At 38.2% G+C, this 12,704-nt stretch overlaps 1 protein-coding gene across 1 annotated transcript in view; it reads right to left on the minus strand.

Moving 5' to 3' along the window:
• Nucleotides 1-12,704, minus strand: part of CADM2 (cell adhesion molecule 2) — a gene marked incomplete at both ends in the record, with an annotated part of 680,137 nt that overhangs the window by 176,104 nt on the left and 491,329 nt on the right. The window lies entirely within an intron of this gene.

The following is a 12,704-nucleotide window of genomic DNA, read 5'->3' on the forward strand; positions in this document are numbered from 1 at the left end:
ATGGAAATGGAGTATTTTAATTTTAGAACAATTTTCCATTTCATATATAAAAAGCCAAACTGAAATAAACATTTTATTAAAGAGTTTTGTTTATGCCAGGCAATCTTTCACCAAAACTAAAAAAAAAAATAATTTAAAAAAAATTAAGTTTGATACTTGATGTTATACTTTGAAAAGCATATTAAAATGGTGATATTTCCTTCAAAACAGCAAGCTCAGACCTCACTCCAGTTAAGTGCTGAAGTAGGATAGCTTTAAAAAAGAAATTAAGATTTCCTTATTAATGTTCAACAGCTTCAGTAAAGAAGCTTGCAGATCATGAATACATAGCTATGCTTGAAAGACAAACAAAGCCAAGATGTCTTGATGACTAAGGATGCCTGTTAGAGAAGGCGAGTGTACAACAGTTTGGTACTTTTTTTCAAACATTTTCTGTTCTTCACTGTGAAAGATGTTGCCTTGTCACAGTCTTTCACAGATGTTAATTCAGATACTTTTCTCCACTGGGTGAAAGATCAGGCATGCATCGTTCACCTGAAGCCTTGATATTTTATTTATAACATAATTCATACTACAACTGGTGAACAACAAATTTACCTGCAAAACGCATAGGGAGGATCCTTGGGCAGCTACAAGGAACTGGAACCCATGACAAATGCTTTACTAAGAACTAGCAAAAGAGGCTGACAGAGGTATTCAAAGGAGAAGACCACAGGCTGCAGTCGGCCTCTTGACTCAGAGGAACAGCAGGCTGCATCATTTCAAGGCTCCTACTTGCCTCAGTTCTAAGGTGAACTGAGCACGAGAACAATTTCAGTATGAAACTGGAGCCTGAGACAAAGACAGACAGAATAAGCCCTCCCTTCCCCTCTAGCTCCATGCTAACGGAAGATCATCTGCAGGAACAGTGTCATGAAATGCAAAAAAATGACCAGGTGGCATCAAAGTGCTGTGCATCGCGAGGAAGAAAATGATAAGCAATACTTTTTAATGATAATAAGAGGAAACTGAAGCCTTCAACAGGTCTGAAAAAATACCTGTTCACAATCCTGGCTTATCTGCACAGGGAGAAAATTCCGTATGTGAGAGTCAGTTGCTAAGAAAGCTCTGACTAATGTAGATACAAGTCTGACTTTTTAAGTTGACATTTCTGCTTTTCCAGTGGATCAGAACTGTCACGAGAGTTCCCCAGGCAGACCAGAGGATTGCAGAGGAGAGTTACTGCGTAGCAGTCTAAGAGTTGGGGCGTAAACGCTTTGATGGAATTAGCAATGGTGGTTTAAGAAACAGCCTCAAACTCTATTCCCAGCACTAGCAATTACCACTTCCATAACAGAATCAGAACAAAGGAACAGAATCAGAAGGAAACCAGCTGCAAATTTTCCTATACAGGCAAAGAGCAAATTCCCTTCTGCTGCTGCTTTTACAATGCAGCATTTTACACTAACACCTGGCAGCAGGGCAGGACAGACAACTGGAGACAGGAGCATTTAAAATGTTGCTACTAGACTTGCCAAGAGCTCAGCTGTCAAAGTCCTTACACTGTCTTCATGCTTCTTCTGGTTTTCTCACAAGATGTGACTATGATAAATATTTATTCTTCAAAAATTAAAAATTATCAAAAAAGTCTTTTATCCAGTACATCAGCAGAACAAGCTGTGCATCTGTAGAGTACCAAAATAGGGATTAAATAAAATTTTGCTAGGTACTTGGAGAAAAAAGGCTTTAAAGATAGCGTTTGGCATGGGTTAATCACCTCTTTCATTAAAGGAAGGAATACATACTGAGAACATCTTTCTGCCATCTGATTAAGCAATGAGCCAATACAACAGTAAATCTTCCAGAAATTCCCCATGGTTCAACCCAGCAGAGGCAATTCTTTACTTCTCAGACCCTATCGCTCATTTTCAAATAATCATTGCATTTATTGTGTACAAAAAATTTCTATCATGTTGTTAAAGGAAATGGAATGTGACTGCTCTGTGATTCTCCTTAAATCTTTGACAATTAAGAGATTGAATTATTCATATATATATTTAATATAATAACAATTTTAAAATTTGCTCACCACTCAATTGGTCAAACAGCAAGCAAAACCAAAACTGTTTGATTTTAGTACAAACAGTGCACAGCTCATTTTCTACTGTTTTAGTGGCTAATACAACTTGTTCTATCTGTAACTGAAGTAAAAAGGATGTAAGGGTACTATGCTATCCCACAATCACATGCTATGAATTGCCTTGCAAGTCATTGGAATTACTTTCCTTTGAATAAGGCAGATCTTAAGCCTTGTCTGCACTTATTTGTATTATTCACAAGTATTATAAGTACCAGTTCTGTGTAATACTTACCCATATTACATACAGATTCATGCAAGTCCAATTATGTTTGGTATATTCATTCAACATGGCTCAATTCAGACAGTTTTTTTTCTCTGTGTTAGTAAGCAACACAACCATGGTATTGTGAAATATGTTTATCTGATTCATGTGATGAAGTGTAATCTTCTGTACTTTCATGGATTTCTCCTGCACCATAAAAAGGGGTATTTTACAGGAGAAAGTTAAACTTAATTTGCTGGTATATCAGCTCAAACCAGTTTGACCACTGACCGCATAGTATTGTGTGAAGAAAGTGCATGCATAAGGTTTGGGGTCATCCTGGGGGCACGCCGAGGAAGATTCGAGAAGACTGTAGCAGGAGAAGAGGGCATGCGCTGAAGAAGACACGCCTGTTCATTAATATGTATTAGAGGACACGCCTATTCATGAATATGTATTGGCGAACAGGATCACGCTGAGGAAGAGTCGAGAAGATTCTAGAAGGAGAAGAGGGCATGCGCCAAAGAAGACACGCCTATTCATGAATATGTATTAACGGACAGGATATAAACCAGGAACCGGAACTGAACCGCGTGCGTCTTGGTGGAGCAGAGACTCCCGGCGCAGCCAGCGCTGTTTGCTTGCCTCTATTCGGTTAATAAATTGTAAATTTGAATTGGAATCCTGTTTGGGACTAAATCATTTATAACAGTATTAAAATAGAAATGATGGAATTTGCATTGAGACATATGATAATTTAATTCAAGATCGAAAAAATACAGATGATACCTGCTTTATTTTTAGGTTGCAAAATTGACTAAAAAGTCTGAACAATATCAGAAGGGAAAATATGCCCCGTATGGAGTAAAATAAATACATATGTGCTAAGATTATACGTTGTGATGCACATTTTATAAAGCACGCTTTTGTTCACTGCCAGAAACTGAACCACCACCAGATAATCTGGATGTGAAGAATGATCTAGTAAGAAGGCATTATATATTTTCCTCTAAATGTTATTTTAGATAATGAGAATTTCTATTTAAGTTGTTTTTGCTTCCATTTAACATACATTTGAGCTGTCAGTGTAGTTGCATGGTATTATTCTCTGAGGCTGCTACTGGATAATAAAGCTACAGATAGAAATAAATAATAATAGCTTGTGACAGGTTACATTTAAAATGTTTGATCAGACCGATCAATGGGTCTTTGCTTCAAAAGCTAAGTTGAGGTTCAGCGAAGGAAAAGATAATGGTTGCTCCCACAGTTCGTCCGTATCTCACTGAACTGGAAGAGATTTGGGATGCAGCCCTAGTCTTTAATATAGCTGCCACATACAAAAAATGGCTTTTTGCTTCTCAGACTACATGATGGAAATTCACATATGTCTTCACATTTTTATTTCAAAAACTACTTCTGTTACAGTCTATACATTTAACTTACATCATGGTTTTATTTTAAATTTCAGAAGCTTTATTCTTTCTCCAAGTCATGTAATTATTTTATATTCTTCAAGCAACATTCTGAAAACCTATTAATATTTGACAGTTGATACATAGATAACACTAAGTGTTAGGCAGTTACTGTGTATTAGCTGTTACAGGTGTGGTTTTTTAATTATTTTTCTTTAACGTCTATTAACACGCCTTGAATTCTCTGTGCGCTACCGGTTTGTTGGTGTTTTTTTCTTCTCCATTTACACTTTTGGTTTTTGTGTTTCCTCAAGTTCCTTTTACCCAGAGTACATACCTCTGAAAGTAATCTCATTCAGGTTGATTCAGTTCTTGTTTCTGTTCAATTTAAAGTTATTTTCTTTGGCTCACAGCAGAACATCACTGAGTTATTGAGGATTTTCACCCCATATCAGCAGCTCATCAGCAATTACTTTTCTGCACACAGATCCTTAAAGATCCACGACATGATGATTTGTTACACTTTCTGTGCTGAAACAATCATGAAGGGAAGCTCCTTAAACAAGTTTATACCAGAAAGGGAGTGGAGAGATGAGCACTTCTAATAATGGTAGATCCTTCACTTCCACCTCAAAAATTGAAAATAATATTTTTACGTCTAGGCAGTATGAAAGTGTACATTTACTGACTTTATTTAAATCTCTGAATATATGAAAATCCTCAGCTTGCCTGACTTTAATCTAGCTGTTAGATTGGCTTCATAACATCTGGTATTAGATCTGGTAAAATTGGTCTTTAATTTGTTTCCCACTGCCAATGGAAATTTAAATAAATATTCTATTTTTGGTGATATAGCGAGATTTATGTTCACATGATAAGTTCTAACACTAATATACAGGAAGTACTGAAAATTTCAGTTAGATATAGTATGCATCTCTTACAAATTTGTTTCAGTTGATATACATATTTTAAATAATTACTTTTTTTTGAGGGTTTTTGTGTTTTGTTTTGGTGGTTTGGTTTTTTTTTTACAAGCAGGTCTTCATCCTAAACAAAATTAGGATTTCTCATTTCATTCCTTTATATCACATGGTGCCAGTTAACAAGGTCTTATCTTTTACTATTAAGTCTTCCTGTGGTATACAGAGAGGCTGAAAGTGAGGCTTTGGTAGTATTGTCTCCATTTTTAGGTTAAAGAAAAAGAAACCCATGCTACCAGTGAGAAAAGACCCAAGCTTTCTTCACCCTTGCTAAGCATGGAAATAGAAGTGAAGGAAAGCATGCTGCAGAGACATTCACACTCACTGTATGCCAGTTAGCTCTAACTCAGACAGACTTTATCTCCCCTAGCCAATAAACTCTTAAGCCCACTAATACAACTTTGTGGGGACTTGCTATCTTGGATCACAGGTAGCTTTGGGACTTCTCTACCATATTTCACTGAGCAACTTGGAAGTGTTCACACAGTCTGGCAAGCCTCCATCTTCTCAGAGAAGCTGTAATTTCAGAAGGCAGAGCGCTGAAAGCCACAGGTACAACTATATTATCAAACCAGCTTCTGGGGCGGGTTCAGAATACAATTGTTGCAGGTCTAGTTAATCCAGACTGAGAATTCTGTATCATGTTGATAGAAGAGGCTTTTCCTATTCCTTTACTATTTTCCTACATATTAGTCACTGTCCTTCAGTCATACCCTTTGGAGTTGTTTTCCATCCAGTTGGTAATTCTCTAAAAATATGTTGTTGAATCACTCTTCTGGACTGCATTTCTCCTTCACCTGCTGTGTTTTTATTCCTCCAGCATTTGCTGACTGATAGTTAATGTCCACATTAACCCTTCTAAAAGCAGCTGGAATGGCAGTAACTGTACCACCTGCTGTTAGTCTAGGGCTGCTGTGATTATATTGCATTCAGTTTCTGTTTCAAAGTCAGCTTTTGAATCATGGTCTCCAGTATCACTAGCCAGTGTGTTGTGGAACCTTAGATTTTAAAAGTTCGTGTTCATAAGCCATGCTAAAAAGGTTCTTCTTTTCAGCTAACTTAATTTGCTTGGAGAAACCTTGTGGAAGCTGGACAGACCTGCCGGCAACATCTTAGCTAGCTTAAATGCTAGCTCAGATGTCTCTTCATGGCACTGCACTGTGCCATGCAGATATGGTTATGTTTGCAGGAGTTTCTGCTTTGTCCTTGTAAGTTTAGTCATCCAGATGCAAAGTCATGACTGTACTTGTAGTTTGGATTTTTTCTTATTTCTATATGCTATATATCACATCTTTCTGTCCTGGGAATATCTGAACATTCTGTGATTATAAATATTTTTATGCTTTGTCTTAAACCATTGTCTATTTCCTTATAATCTGATATGCCATTTCTAAATATTTGCACTTCAACTTTTTCCACTGCTGCTGTTTTCCTTTTAGAAGCATAATTTTTACCAGCCCTGCAAATATCAGCTATTCTTGCAAAGTTAAGTTTTCTTGAATCTTACAAGTCATACAACACAATCACTTGTATGACAAAACTTTCAGGTTCTGGTCTGTCTGGGAATTCTTTCATCCCTGTGACTCTACTGTACTAAGTACATTGTGATATTAACAATCAGCACGCTTGCCTGTCACTAGTTTCTTCAAACAGATAACCTTCACTTTCCCTAAGGAACACTGTTCACCGTGTTCCCGATAAAAACAATGTCTTTTTCTGCCAAACTTCATGTTCCTTATGACGTACAATGCTGAATTCTACTGCTCCTGGATCTACCACCTATCGTCGTGAGTGTATTCTCCCACTTGCCCTCCTCTGCACTCAAATTGTCCCTCACTATCATTCACTCTGAGTTGCCTGCAAGAAAACAACAGGTCCAGAATTTAATGTAATAGGTCCATTTTCTTCTGAAACCCCAGGAAGTTTTGCTCATCCATGCAAACAATGAGTGCAGAGAGGTCAGGTATAGGAAATTTCTTTCTACCTTTTTTTTAACTTCATTTCCCTGCCCTCCCCCTGCAAGATTTCTCACTCCTTAGAAGATTCTTTGCTATTTAAAACAAAAATAGCCACTAGACTGAGTATCATGAAACTTCATAACAGAGTAATCTTAGCTGTGTCATCACAACTACTGTTTCACTTCACCATATTCCAATGTATCAGCTTCATTCTCCATTTAGCTTGAGTGCTGGCAAACTTAATTTCTGCACGTACCCACACTTCAGCACAATATAATGCAAACTCCTACACTTTCTAACCATCTCTAAAATATGCTCATTTACTCCCTTAATACTGCTAAGAAATGAAAAAATAAATGCTGTAAGTGGGAGTAGTTCTACTAATTTATTGCAATGAAATAATATTCTAATGCATCGTAATACATTTCCAAAGTGTAATTTTCATATTCATACAGACAATAACTGTCAAGATATTTTAACAGACTTCTGCTCTCTTTTATCACATTATCTTTAAGATGCAGGAACACAAGCATCCCAGCTTTCAAAGGTAGCAACCGGGTTTTGAAATCATTTTTAAAGATCAAGTGGCACACTTCTTGATCTCAAAAGCTCTAAGATGACTTAATTTTTTTCCTCCAGGCACTAAGGAACTACTATCCAAAATAATTTCCTATCCATGGCTCAGAGGTAAGGTGTACTGGGTCTGGTTGGGATGGAATTAATTTTCTTCATAGCAGCCCGTATGGTGCTGTATTTTGGATTCATGACCAAAACAGTGTTGATAAGACACCGGTGCATTGGCTATTGCTGAGCAATTGCAGCTGAAAGACTTAACCCAGACCATCTATCCCTGTATGTCATACCATAGGCCTCAAGGAAAGATAAGAGCTGGCCAGACAGCTTCTGATAGTTGTGTAGCATAATTGTGAAATCAACAGATCTAACCAATGTAAAAAATTAACCTTAACTATAGATCTTGGAAGAACTATTCTAAAAGCTCTTCATGGAAAGCTCTCTGTGAACACCAGATTTCTATCTCCTACAATTTTTTCTTTAAATGCTAGAAACCTCTCAAACGTTATAAACCTTACGTGGGCATATAAATGTAAAGGCATCTACAAGCTGTTGCTATTCACCTCAGGGAAAAAAAAAAAAAAAAAGAAAAGAAAATTCTGTCCTTCTGTGTACTTTCCCCCCAACTTTTCCAGCTGTAAAGTCATACTTCAATATTTGTACAGTTTTCTTGCATTTTTCCCATTTCTTTTCATGCTACGTGATAGGGCTGCTGCAAAGTATTATCTCATTTGAAAGGGTCTATCCAAATCTAAGTAACAGTGAATCTCTAATTTATGTGTACCCTAGGATGGAGTTTATCTTGGTCATCATCTATTGTCTGATACCATCTCCACTCACTTATGTAACAGGAAACAGCATGTGAAGGTGGAGACCTAAGTCCATTCATCACTGCTACTCGATTTCACGTTACTTAAATGCTAACGCTCTCAGTCCTCCCAACAATACAGCCTGCCTGCCTCCCTGTCTGCATAACTAATCTAAAGCATGTATTTCCTACTTTTCCTTCTATTACAAAAAGAAACATTATTTTCTTTGCTTCTTTAACTTTTCTTTTGTGCAAACCTATTCCTTCTGTCTGAGGATGGTTTGTCTACGTGCATAGAATCATAGAACAGTTTGGATTAGAAGGGACCTTTCAAGGCCATTTAGTCCAACCCCCCTGCAATGAGCAGGGACATCTGCAACTAGAGCAGGTTGCTCAGAGTCCCGTCCAACCTGACCTGGAATATTTCCAGGGTTGGGGCATCTACTACCTCTCTGAGAAACCTGTGCCAGTCTTTCACCACCTTCATCGTAAAAAGTTTCTTCCTTTTATCTAGTCTAAATCTGCCCTCTTTTAGTTTAAAACCATCACCCCTTGTCCTATCACAACAGGCCCTGCAAAAAGTCTGTCCCCATCTTTCTTATAGGCCCCCTTGAAGTACTCTGAGGCTGCAATAAGTTCTCCCCGGAGCCTGCTCTTCTCCAGGCTGAACCACCCCAACTCTTTCAGCCTGTCCTCACAGGAGAGGTGCTCCATCCCTCTGATCATTTTTGTGGCCCTCCTCTGGACCCGCTCCAACAGGTCCATGTCTTTCCTGTGCTGAGGGCTCCAGAGCTGGATGCAGTACTCCAGGTGGGCTCTCACCAGAGTGGAGTAGAAAGTTACATCTTAAATCAAATTGCTTACTAGAATCATTAAATATCCTACAGGAAGGAAGTGCACCATTTCCCCCAATCAGAAATATTCTCAAATAAGTTTTGTAACTACAAGTGCCTCTGCTTGTTTATGTAGATTAGAATCTGAGGCTGAATTACCACAGCGTGGTGTAAGCTGGATTTATACTAGAATTCAATACCTGGAGTCTGGCTTTCACAAAACAAGTGAAAGAGCAAATAGAGCTACCTAGGAAGGAGTTGCATGTCTACATAAGAGAGACAGGATTTTCATGCCTGAAAGTGTCAGTCTTTTGTACGGCAATTCTATCACCATTTACTTTTGGCAGTGTTACAGTAAGAATTAAAGTTCTCTGTACTAATGACTCCTCCTAAACTGACACTATAATTAAAATCCCATACCTCGTGCACTAGGACTTTCAGAATTTCCCTCTAATGTCTTATATTGAGAAAGAAAAAGGTTAGGTGGTATTTTCTTGGAGTTGATAGTATAACTAGGTATGCCAAAAGGCACAAAGGTTTGATTAGAGACATGTCTTGTCTCTAAACTTACCTGAAAATTCCAATGTTATAGTGCCACTCCTGAGATGGAGCAAATCACAGAATCATTAAGGTTGGAAAAGACCTTCAAGACCATCAAGTCCAACCATTAACCCAACACCACCATGCTCACTAAACCATGACCCGAAGTGCCACGACCGCATGTTTTATGAATATTTCCAGTGATGGTGACTCCACCACCTCCCTGGGCAGCCTGTTCCAATGCCTGACCACTCTCTCAGTAAAGAAATTTTTCCTAATATCTAGTCTAAATGTCCCCTGGAACAACTTGAGGCCATTTCCTCTCGTCCTATCACTAGTTACTTGGGAAAGAGATCAAAACCCACCTTACCACAACCCCCTTTCAGGTAGTTGTAGAGAGTGATGAGGTCTCCCCTCAGCCTCTTCTTCTCCAGACCGAACAACTCCAGTTCCCTCAGCCACTCCTCGTAAGACTTGTGCTCCAGACCCCTCACCAGCTTTGTTGCCCTTCTCTGGACACGCTCCAGCAACTCAGTGTCCTTCTTGTAGCGAGAGGCCCAAAACTGAACACAGTATTTGAGGTGCATCCTCACCAGTGCTGAGTACAGGGGCATGATCACTTCCCTACTCCTGCTGGCCAAACCATTTCTGATACAGGCCAGGATGCTGTTGGCCTTCTTGGCCAACAATGGCTAAATGCTGAATTCACTGCCAATTCACTGGCCAATTCTTGGCCAAATGCTGAATCAGCTGCTATACCCAAACATGTTTCCACCAGTTCACCTGAGCCTATCAGGGAAGCTCTCTGGAGCTTTGCAAGCACAATGCCCTCCATTGCCTAGTGCACCAGTATCTCTGAAAGCTTTCAAGATGATTGGGAGTTATGTAAATGCCAAGTACTCTTACATGTAAAAAATCAAAGGTCATCTAAAGAAACATATTCTGCTGCTGAGGGATGAATACTCCTGAGGTTGGAATATGCTTTCTAATGTTTTAGAAGACATGAAAGTGCTACTACTTGATGAAAGCACAAGGGACATGTACCCCTCTATGATTAGCATCAGGCATATGTCTCGTCAAAATCTGGTGTGTCAGTTTGTGGCAAACTTATCATGATCAATGTCAACGCAGCACTTGTTTTACTATCAACAGACCTGCAAACTTTCCTGTTAAGGTGAAGAGCAGGTATTTTACACTTTCATTGCCTGACTGAGCAAAACTGTTAGGTATACACGAGGTCCCATTTCTCTTCCTTTTTATAGTCTGATTGCACATTTTTATATTGACGAGATTAAACACCTTTGACATCAACAGCCATCGTTCAGTTGTACACGTGTCCTTTATAACTCAAGATCCTGTTCCATATGTATCTATATTCCCTATTGAAAGGGAACATGAGAAGACAGCTGCTATAGCAAGCTGAATGAAGGTTCTTTTCAATCTTCTCTTTATCAGCTATCTCTGTGTTTCCATGCTACACCCTTTTTTGTTATACATCTGCATTCATATTGCACATGTCTGTGTTTATTGCACACTCGAAATCCTTAAGAAGTACCATCAGTGAAGATAAAATAAAATAACCTATATTAATTTAAAATCATATCTGCCAGTTCTACATTGTTGCATATTATGCTTCTTCTAAAGGCAGCTATATAATTATAGGTACTTGGTTGCATAAAGTGATACGGAGGTTTCTATGGCAATTATTCATTTTAATTGAAAATTGTCTAGGGAAAAACTTGTTTCATGCGCAGCATGCAATTTGCATTTGTTTCCAGAGAATTTGAACTTGCTCAGGGTGAGCTGTGAATTCATATTTTCCAGGAAGACATAGTCTTTAAAATTCTGTCTGGGGGGTGGGAAACTGAGGGGGTCTTGGTAAAGTTGTTAAGACTAATAAAATTTAAGACCATTTATCAATTTATGCAACCAGACTATCTATTTTTTACTGTCAAGTAAAGATTTTATGCTTCAAATGAAAGAGGAAGAGTTAACAATCAAATTGATACACAATGTCCTTGAAGCTACAAGGTAAAGGAACCAGAAAAAAAGAAGTACCAGAAAGGACAACAGAGAGACAGCATGCTGAAGGAAACAGGTCATCAATGAGACAAAACCACAAGATCAAACATTTGTATTTTCAAATATTTTAGCTACTGTGTGTTAAAATAATAATGAAGACAAAGTTAGTTCCAGCTTTAATGTATTTTAGATTGTCAAAATAAGAGTTGGAGGCAAGCAACTGTTTTAACTTGCTTAGCTAATAAAATAACGCTATAACTTATTTTCCTATAGGAAGTCAGTTTTCTTTCCTCCTCCCATCACCACAATGAGTCAAACACATTTTAGGCCTAAATTTACAAGAAAAAAATAAATCAACTGATTCAACTGATGAGGAACTGGAAACAACCTCTGAACTGCGGTTTCATATTCACTGATTTTATAGCATTGCCTTTTCTGACACAACACTGTACTCATATTCTATATCATCGCAAGACTGTACAGGCTAGGTGCCAAAAATGTCTCAAGTTAGAAACAGTCCGTGTCTCCTTCATAAATATTAAATAAATATGAAAATGCTGGGAGAGTCAAGGAGAAAATGTTCTTTACCAGCCACAAAATCCTCCTGACTGAGCAAAATCTGTACTTAAAAACATGTGACCATAGCATGTGAGGAGAACCAGAGGAATAGTTTTAACAATGTAGCTTTGGTATTGGTGTATTTGGCTCCTTGCATTTCCATACTTATTTAGAATATCTAAAACAGAAAAAGGAAGAATATGACTCCTAACTTCAATGTCAATGATTGAACATCACAGTTCAGATGAAAGCAAAGTGACACCAGCATGCTTTTCATAATATATGTCATCCATTTTGAATAAAATGGAGACTAATACTAAATCCCTTGTTGAAAGGCATGGAACTGGGAAGCAGATATTGCCTCCATTTGACCAAGTGACTTTTTTCCTGGCCCATGGCAAGTTCTATTTTGGAACTTGGGATTTTTTTGTCTTCTTAAAACAGAAAATGTTTTGCAAGACAGGGGAACCAACTTGCTTGAGAAAGAAATGTGAACGTGAAAGAGGTCCCACCAAGGACAATCTAGCGGCAGAGGGCTTCTTACTGAATGGACAACTTGCTCTATTTTTGGCACCTGTTCTGACAGCTGTAATCTCCCTCATCGTCTGCTGCAGTTAGGACCCTCTTGAACTTAACTGACTTCCTTCATTTTACTACCTGACTCTCTCCTAATTATTAAAATATAGAGCAATCAATAGA

The sequence above is a fragment of the Phaethon aethereus genome, assembly GCF_964289735.1.
Source record: "Phaethon aethereus genome assembly, chromosome: 1".
In the NCBI taxonomy this organism is placed as follows: domain Eukaryota; kingdom Metazoa; phylum Chordata; class Aves; order Phaethontiformes; family Phaethontidae; genus Phaethon; species Phaethon aethereus.